Below are 9,139 nucleotides of genomic sequence, written 5' to 3'. Positions count from 1 at the left end.
CATCTTTCACCCTAGCTAACCCTAATCTCTTGTGTGAGCATTTTTTTACCTTGAGTGTGTATTTTGGTGATCTTGAAGAAGAAGGAAGTGGAATTATCTTGGGGTCTCAAAGACAATCTAGATCCATAAGCACGTCATCTATTTGCACCACCTGGAGGTAAAAATCTTTGATCTTGATGAAGTTTTGTTTAGATCTGGTTAGCCATGGATTTGTATTAGTTTTGGTCCCATAAGCTTGGTGTTTATGAGTATGGTTTACTCTAAATCGTATGAGCTGTCCTTTCAGGGGTTTTGGAGTGTTTAGAGTCATAAAGATGTAATCTTGGTCCTTATTTTCCTTCCATGCATGGGCTATGAGTTCTTAATAAGTTAAGAAGTTAGGGTTTTTGGTATTGGGTACTTTCTAGGCATGCAAGGTCATAAAGTTGGAAACTTTATGACTTAAATTTTTATTTTAGGACTAGATATGGGTTTTGGATGAAGTGTCTAAATGGAATAAGCACTTATTAGAAAGGAAAGTTGGCAAACACATACGTTGGGCGTACCTGATGGTATCTTGCGGGTACGTAGTCAACTCCTCGTAATCTAGTCAATATGTACTATGCCACACGTACAAGCTGAGTATGTTGGGCGTACTCAGCTGAGTTGACTCGGTTAACCCCTTTGACTTTTGACATTGACCATGATTTTGACTATGTTTGATCTAGGGGTATTTTGGGTAGTATGAGTTATGGATTGAGTTTTGGTCACTAGTTATTGTGAAGGTGGTCGGTAGAGTTTGAATTTAGAATAGCGTGTTCTTCAACTATTTCGTCAATCTGTACGGTGAGTTTTTCCCTTATTGTCCTTGTGGGTCAAAGGCACTAATGTCGGCTCATTGGATCATGGACCTTGGTATATTTGCTTGATGTTATGCTAAGTATGTGCTAGATTAGCAGATTAGTATGATTACTTATGTTCACTGACTATGTGTTAGACTAGTAGATATGTATGATTATATGTGTTGTTGATTATTAATTGTAATTTTATATGTCTACATATTGTGGTTTGATGGGTTGAGGCGGTCCAACTTTGTGTTGAAGGCCAAGACACACGCACGAGGGGGGGGGTCCGGATAGACTAAAGACACGCGAGGGCTCCAGTCAGATCGAAGGCGCGAAGAGTGGTCCATATAGACCGTAGGCCCAATAAGGCAGTCCAGTCATGATGAAGGATTTGAGAGTGATCCAAATACATTGCAAGCCATGAGAGGCGGCCTATTCAGGCTAAAGGCTCATGTATGCAAGTTGTTATCTGTTTGGTTGTGTGTGGTACTTGGGGGAACTCACTAAGCTTTGGCTTACAGTTTCTATTTATTTTTTTAGGTACATCATATGATTGAGGAAAGATAAGGCGTGATCGTTCACATCCTTCTGATTTTATGGTATTGGATTTTGGGATACTTTGATTATGAATATTACTTTTAGAACAATATTTTGTAAACAATTATGGTCTTTGGATTTGTTTTGGAAAAATAAAAGTTTTACTCTTCTTTTTGGGATGTTACAACAATATAATATGTCAGTGCATTAGGACCAACCCCAAAATAGTTTAGTTGTTTACGTAATGTTAGTATACAATGAAACCAAGTGTTCCAGAACATAAAATTGCATTTTGAAACTCCCCGTAATGTGATGAATTTGTTCGGAACTCGAAGAACAAGTCTGAAACACTAAGAACTAGTAAGGGATATTGGTCCGTTTTCATTCCATAATTGGTTTGTAACATTTTTTTATTGTGGTACAAGAGAGTTTTTGATGCATATTTTACACTGTCTTGTAAACCCAAAATCGACAGGGAAATCCTTACGACATTGAAAGATATACCGACATACGAGGTTGTATTTTGGAATTCATGTTATGGGAGGTGGTTATGCATTCCTAATGTACATAGGGATCATTTTCTTCTACATTATGTTTTATACCAATCAGTTATCGTGGACCCCTAAAGCGAAGTAGGGGAAATGGTTTTTAAGAATGTGGGTTACAAGTTGTCTTTTAGGAAGAAAGAATTTTGTCTTGTCAGCAGCTTCTCTTTTGGAGATTATTTATCTACGTCTGGTTTTGACGCTGCCTTCTATTCCCGTGTGTTTCCTATGGTTACAAGGAATGTCTTCGTTAAATTAGACGATGTGAAGAATGTGTTTGAGCATTCGCTTAATGACTTATCGGAAGAGAATATGGTACGTGTATGTCTTTTATCTCTGTTAGAGAAGGGGTTCAATGGGCGGTTGCCTACAACCTAAGCGAATTTTTATATGCTTTTAAGGTAAGTACATGATTAACAATTTAGTATTTTTTTTTTTGCTAACATTCTAATAAATGATTTTTAAGATATGGATTCTTGAGACTTTTCCTATGAAGAATTTTTTTTGGTACTGGTAAGAGAATATGATCCCTCAGGTCGTTGCATGGTCAAAACTGAGGCCATTACAAAAGCCTTCAGTGGAACCAGTTTATAAAAATTGATGCAATATGGGTACATATATATTTTAAAATTTTCTTTTATATGTATAATTTATGTTTATTTATATTTTATAATTTTCTTAGCAAGGTAATAGACTTGTATATAAGTTAGAGCCAAGAGAAGATGAGAGTTATGTCGAATGGTGGATAGCTAGCTCAATCTGGATTGATCACCCTAATTTTCCCGAAACAAAAGTTCACAAGGAACCACCCCTAACACCCACACCAAACCACTCCCCTATCCATGAGCCTTGAAAAAAGAAGGATCGGATAGATGTTCCATCTCACCTGCCACCACCACCACTGTCGGTCATTGAACCATCAACTAATAAGGACCATATTAATTATCAATGGCTTGCAAAACGAGTTCCATCAATTGCCAAACGAGCTCAGAGAATGTCGCGAACATATGAGTTCATAGGATAAGTGTTTAGCAGAGCATGACACTACTTTATCCATGCTTCTAAAAGTTATCAATAATACTCCCGGAGAGGATGTCCGTACCTCAAAGTGAGTGGAGGTATATTGTTAATTATTTCATTCCCATACAGTTTTTTTTAACTTTATGGTACTTATGTTTTGCATCGTTTATAACTAAACACTATTGAACCGTACAATCACTTATCGTGCAAAATTATGGGTTACGCACAACCGAACAACCATTTAATCACATCCTTGTGCAGTCATTTGTATGTATTCAATCTTGGATGTAAAAGAGATTTCATGGGATGAATACAAAATGCCGTCGGGAGCTACTCTTAGGCGTTTTTTGATCTGCCAAAAAGTTATATCTATATGGTATAGGCCCCATGGATACTAATGAAGAGGAGAGATGATGCACGCCAACAGCCAACACTGTTGGACAATCTTTTAGAACCTATCATATACATTCTATATAAAGAATGGGATGGTTCGATGTTGTTTGTTCACTGCTTTTTGACTGGTATTCTAACGATTGAATTTTGGAATGTGATGTAAGTTATATAATCGTGTACCACAAATGTATCCAGGAAAGCTTAAGTAGTCATTGCACACTAGACTAATGCCTTTAACCAATAAAGGATGAAGTTAAATTTCATTGCTTAAGCATATGTTTTTCTAGGTTTTTAGTTTTGAGTGGAAAAAGTGTGTTCAAAAAAGAAAAAAAAGAAAAAAAAAAAGAAAAAAAAAGTTGAAAAAAAAAGAGTGATGAAATGTTCGAGTAACGAATCTACAAAGCTATGAAGACAAAGAAGAATATCAAGAAGAAAAGCTACAAAGTATAAAAGATTCAATCAAAAGTTGTATTTGTCTTTTATTTGTAATTTTCTTTTCTAGGTTATTTTATCATATGTACGCTTGGGGATTTAACCAAAAATGACTTGAGGTTAAGAAAGTTTTCTGGGGATGGATTCGGAGGGATGCATAAAATGAGTATTGTTCAAAAGAAGTGGGTGAATGTTTATGAGGATTGTAAGTATTTAGAATTGGGGGGGGGGGGGGGGGGTCCTTAGGAAAAATTTTAGACACAAATGCATGCGTTGCGGTCTTGGCATAATAATTGGATTTGATCTTATGTTGTATTAGTGTGCTAAAATTCAGTTTTTCTTGGGGGCAAGCAAAAGTCAAGTGTGGGTATTTTGATATGGGCATATTTAGTTATAAAATTCATGCATTATGTTAATACTTTATGTTGTTTTTATATCATTTAATGAACAAAAGGTGCTTATTTAGCTTAAATATTTCATTTTCAGCAATAAAGACATGCTCGGAAGGAAAAGGAAGTGGAATTGGCGATTGAAAGCTTGGATCTTTAATTTTGAAGAAAGAAGGATGTTGCTGGACAACTTGACCCCTCATCAGTGTTTTGGCCATATCTCATGGACCGTAACTCCGATTGACGAGATTCAAAATGTTCTGAAGATTAGACACAATTTCGAACGACTTTTGTGTTATGAGAAAATGTTGATTCCAAGAGAACTCGACAAGCTTGGACTAAACTCGACGAGTTGGTCAGAATGTTCCCAATTCGAAGATGCCTTGCCGTACAAGTTGTATACACGGATTATCGAAAAAACTCGATGAGTTGGTGGTGAAAACTCATCGAGTTGGCACGGTTTTCAAAATATATATATATATATATATATATATATATATATATATATATATATATATATATATATATATAGAAACACTTCTCATTCGAACCCTAAATTTTGTTGGAGGCTAGTTGCGACTATTGAAGACCATAAGGGTTCTTGAAGCTTCAGTTTTCGAGATTGCAACCTAAGAGACAAATTAGAAGAGAATCAAAGGCAAATAATCATTTTTATTTTCTTAATCTTTGTTTTTGAATCATTAGATTTTGATTTCAGGTTATTACTTGCTTTAGATATGAGCTAAAAGCTTTTTACTTCTGTTTGGATGAGATGATCTTATGAACATGGTTTGATTTAGTGGTTGGATTAATATTAATTTGGTTATTCATCTTGTTAAGATTGTTAAAGATCCTCATGTATTGATGATAAATATTTATGTTAATAAGTGAGTTATTAAGTTGTATGAACATCTTCTTGATTACTTGATTCATATAGTTTTGTGAAGACAAGATTGTATGCCTAGGAATAATGAATATGAAACTAGGGTTAACTAGAAAAATATGTAAATCAATGTGTGAGCATGCGTGATGAACAACCACATATGAGTTGATTGGATTGGAAAATTTTGATTAGCTATTATTACAAGTCTTACTTGATACGAACCAAACACTAGGAAGCTTGTTAGTTTAATCAACTGGCCATTGTTTGAATTAACTTGTCTACCAAAGGATTGGTAATAGTGAACATGAACCCAATCACATTAGGAATCGGTAACCATTGACATATTGATCCATTGCACTTGCCACCAAATCAACCATAGGAATAAGTGAATCGAATCTGAACAGAAGCCTCTTTTATTATTGAATCTAGTTGTCCTTTCTTGTTCTTCTTAGTTGTTAACTATTTTTGTTTGGGTGTTTATTGATTATTTAAGTTTCTAGTCTTGCAAAACTAGAGAAACCCCCTCTTTTATTACTTGCTTTATTTAGATAATATTAGAATTTATTTTAATTGTTTACCGTTCCCTGTGTTCGATACCCTACTTGCTTGAACTATATTGCTAATCGATAGGTACACTACATTTTGTGTGTTCGTCTTTGTGTTGAAGTTAGTAGGATTAAAACTAGCTTGTTTCACACACATCATGATTCATGTGACCGTGGGTTTAATCCAATACTCAAATATTATTTCAAGATCACTCATGAACGTTGCATCAAACCTTTGCTTTGTCTGAACACTTCGACAATCTACAAGCCAATTCATGACAGTCTTCTTTCATAGCTACTTCCAATGTATTAGAAACTGTGGATAGTTTAAATAATCTTATTATTTAGGAAGTCAAAACGTGCAAATTGAAACAATAGTAAATAATTAACACAATACAATAATTTTACTCATAAATAATACACCTTTATTTAATCATCAAATGTAAATTACAATTTATCTATTACAAGTTTCAAAAAGCTATCTAGTCACTAAAACTAATATCGTCCTTAAGTTTAATGCTCCTAGCATGCTGTAAGTGCTTAACCCTAATCAGTCCCTTCGCAAGGGCATCTGTTGGATTCTCTTATGACGATACCCTCTTAACTACGAGGAGTCCCTCTTCTACCCGATGTCTGATGAAATGATATTTTCTATCGATATGCCTGGATCTACCATGATCCCTCGGTTCCTTGGTCAAGGAAACCATACCTTCGTTATCACAGAAAATCTCCATAGGCTCCTTTGTGGCCGGTACAACTCCAAGTTCTCTAATGAAGTTCTTTAGCCATATCACCTCCTTTGACGCTTCGCTCGCTGCTATGTATTCTGATTCGCACATTGAATCAGCTACGGTCTCCTGCTTGGAAATTTTCCAAGTCACTGCTCCTCCATTCAAGGTAAAGAACCAGCCTGACTACAATCGGGAATTGTCCCTGTCAGTCTGAGATCTATCGTCACTATACCCTCGCATTATCAAGTCATCACTCCTACCGAGTATAAGAAACATTCCTTAGTACTTCGAAGGTACTTAAGAATATTCTTTAATGCGGTCCAATGTGCTCTATTGGGGTTCCCTTGATATCTGCTGACCATGCTCAAAGAGAAGGCCACATCAGGGTGAGTACAAGTCATAGCGTGCATGAAAGAGCCAACTACGAAAGCATAAGTTACTCTACTCATGTCTTCTATCTTGGCTTTGGTACTCGGGCTTTGAGTCTTACTCAACTTAGTATTGCTTTGGATTGGTAACTCCCTTTTCTTGGAATTCTTCATGTTAAAACGTTTCACCACATTATCGAAGTAAGTACTTTGACCAAGTCCTATTAGTCTCTTACTCCTATTTCACAAAATCCTTATCCCAATAGTATATGCAGCTTCTCCAAGGTCCTTCATAGCGAAGAACTTCCCAAGCTAGGACTTAACCTACTGCAAGGTTGAGACGTCGTTTACTATGAGCAGTATGTCATCAACATACTATACGAGAAACCTAATTATACTCCCACTGGATTTGACATACACACAGGACTCATCCTCGCTTCTTGAAAAGCCAAACTCTTTGACTTTCTCATCGAAACAAAGATTCCATCTGCGAGATGCATGTTTCAATTCTAAATGGATTTATCAAGCTTACACACTCTATTTGGGTACTTTGCATCGACAAAACCCTCTGGCTGACTCATTTAAACATCTTCAGCCAACTTCCCATTAAGGAAGGCGGTTTTGACATCCATCTGCCATATTTCATAATCATGAAATGCAGATATGGTCAGCATAACCCTTATAGATTTAATCTTCACTACTGGGGAGAAGGTTTCATCATAGTAAATGTATCACCCTCAGAATTTATATTGAAACCATATAATATTGGTGGAATGCTAACTCTACTGGAACGTCTAAGAGGCAAGGATTCGTCAATCTGTTCAACAGGAGTTTCCTCGTCAGGTTGAAGGCCAGTGTTAGAAGTTCCTTCATCACTTGACTCTTGAATCTCTTCAAGATAAATTTGCCTCCCATTGTCCTCTTGACATATGAGTTCTCGCTCTCTGAAAACCCCTCTCCTCACAGTGAAGAAACCATTGTCACTCGGTCTATAGAAGAGCTATCCAAAGGACTTTTATGGATAGCCGATGAAAATACACTACTCACTACATGGTTCGAGCTTGTCGTGAGTCTCTCGTATTACGAAAGCGTATCAACCCCAAAGCTTGATATGTGCCAACGAATGAGCTTTCCATGTCCACATCTCATGAGGTGTTTTGGAAACCTTCTTTGTCGGGACTAGATTAAGGATATGGGATGCAGTCTCCAAGGCATACCCCCAGAATGAGATAGATAACAAAGCTCGACTCATCATGAAACGAATCATGTCCATTAAGGTTTGATTGCGCCTCTCAGCCACACCATTCAACTGTGGTGTCCTAGGTGGCGTCAATTGCAAAACAATTCCGCATTCCTTGAGGTATTCGTGGAACTCGATACTAAGATACTCACCCCCTCGATCAGATTGGAGCATCTTTATGTTGGATTAGGTGTCAAAGCCCATAACTATTATTGGTATGTATTTGACCTGAGAGTAGCATGGTCCATTTGGGTTGCATATCATCAGGACAATCTGTTAGGATGGACTTTTGAGAGAAGCTTATTTATGGTCTATTAATATATTATAAGTTCTAATATATTAATAAGAAATCATATGTTTTCATTAGTATTTATCAAGAATTAGTTTGGAATTAATTTAGTGGTCAAAAGAGACTAATTAAATCTATGGGGACTAATTATGATAACTAGTTATATTTATATGTGTTGGGCTTATGATCCATGTTGGACCAAGTTTATGTATGGATACATAAAGAGTTGGGCCACATGGACCATGGATCATAAAACCCAAGGGTATGGATTTGGGTTATATCCATGACCCTAGAAATTCCACATATAAATACGTACTTAATTGCCCAAAATCGCCACTTGTATCTTTTTAGAGTTCATGGTGTCTTTTTTGTGCATGGAAGTCTCTCTCAAGTTCATCCTTTGTCCATGGTGTGTTGTAATTCCATTTGAGCCTTCCACACTATTGGGGCTAAGCTCTTTAAGGCCAAATACACCAAGAATTCAAGTTCCATCAAAAGGTATGTCATGCTAACTAGTATATTATATTTGTATGTTAAATGCATGCTAGTTGTAAGATTAATACTTTGGAAACCATTTCCATGTATAATTAGTGAAAACATAGATACAAGGTATTTAGGGTTGTATGTGCACCATAGGATGTTGTAGTATACCAAAACCCAACAGTGGTATCAGAGACATGGGTTGTTTTCAGTTATACTTGATGCAAATAGCTGGAAAAAAAACCGAATTTTTCGTTGTCTAGACTGCAGACTCGACGAGTCCATTGATGGATTCGATGAGTCCATGAACAAATTCATACAACTCGTCGAGTTGGTTCATGCACTCGACGAGTTGGACCCCCTCACAGCATAACTTCGAGTTTTTTGGCATGTTTTGGATTAGAATCGTTACCACAAAGTGTTTTTGTTCATAAAATTTGTTTTTTGATACTATGGTAATGTT

This window comes from Lactuca sativa, chromosome 5 (genome assembly GCF_002870075.4).
Source record: "Lactuca sativa cultivar Salinas chromosome 5, Lsat_Salinas_v11, whole genome shotgun sequence".
NCBI lineage: Eukaryota > Viridiplantae > Streptophyta > Magnoliopsida > Asterales > Asteraceae > Lactuca > Lactuca sativa.
The sequence above is the reverse complement of the archived record's forward strand: the minus strand, read 5'-3'. Positions refer to the sequence as shown.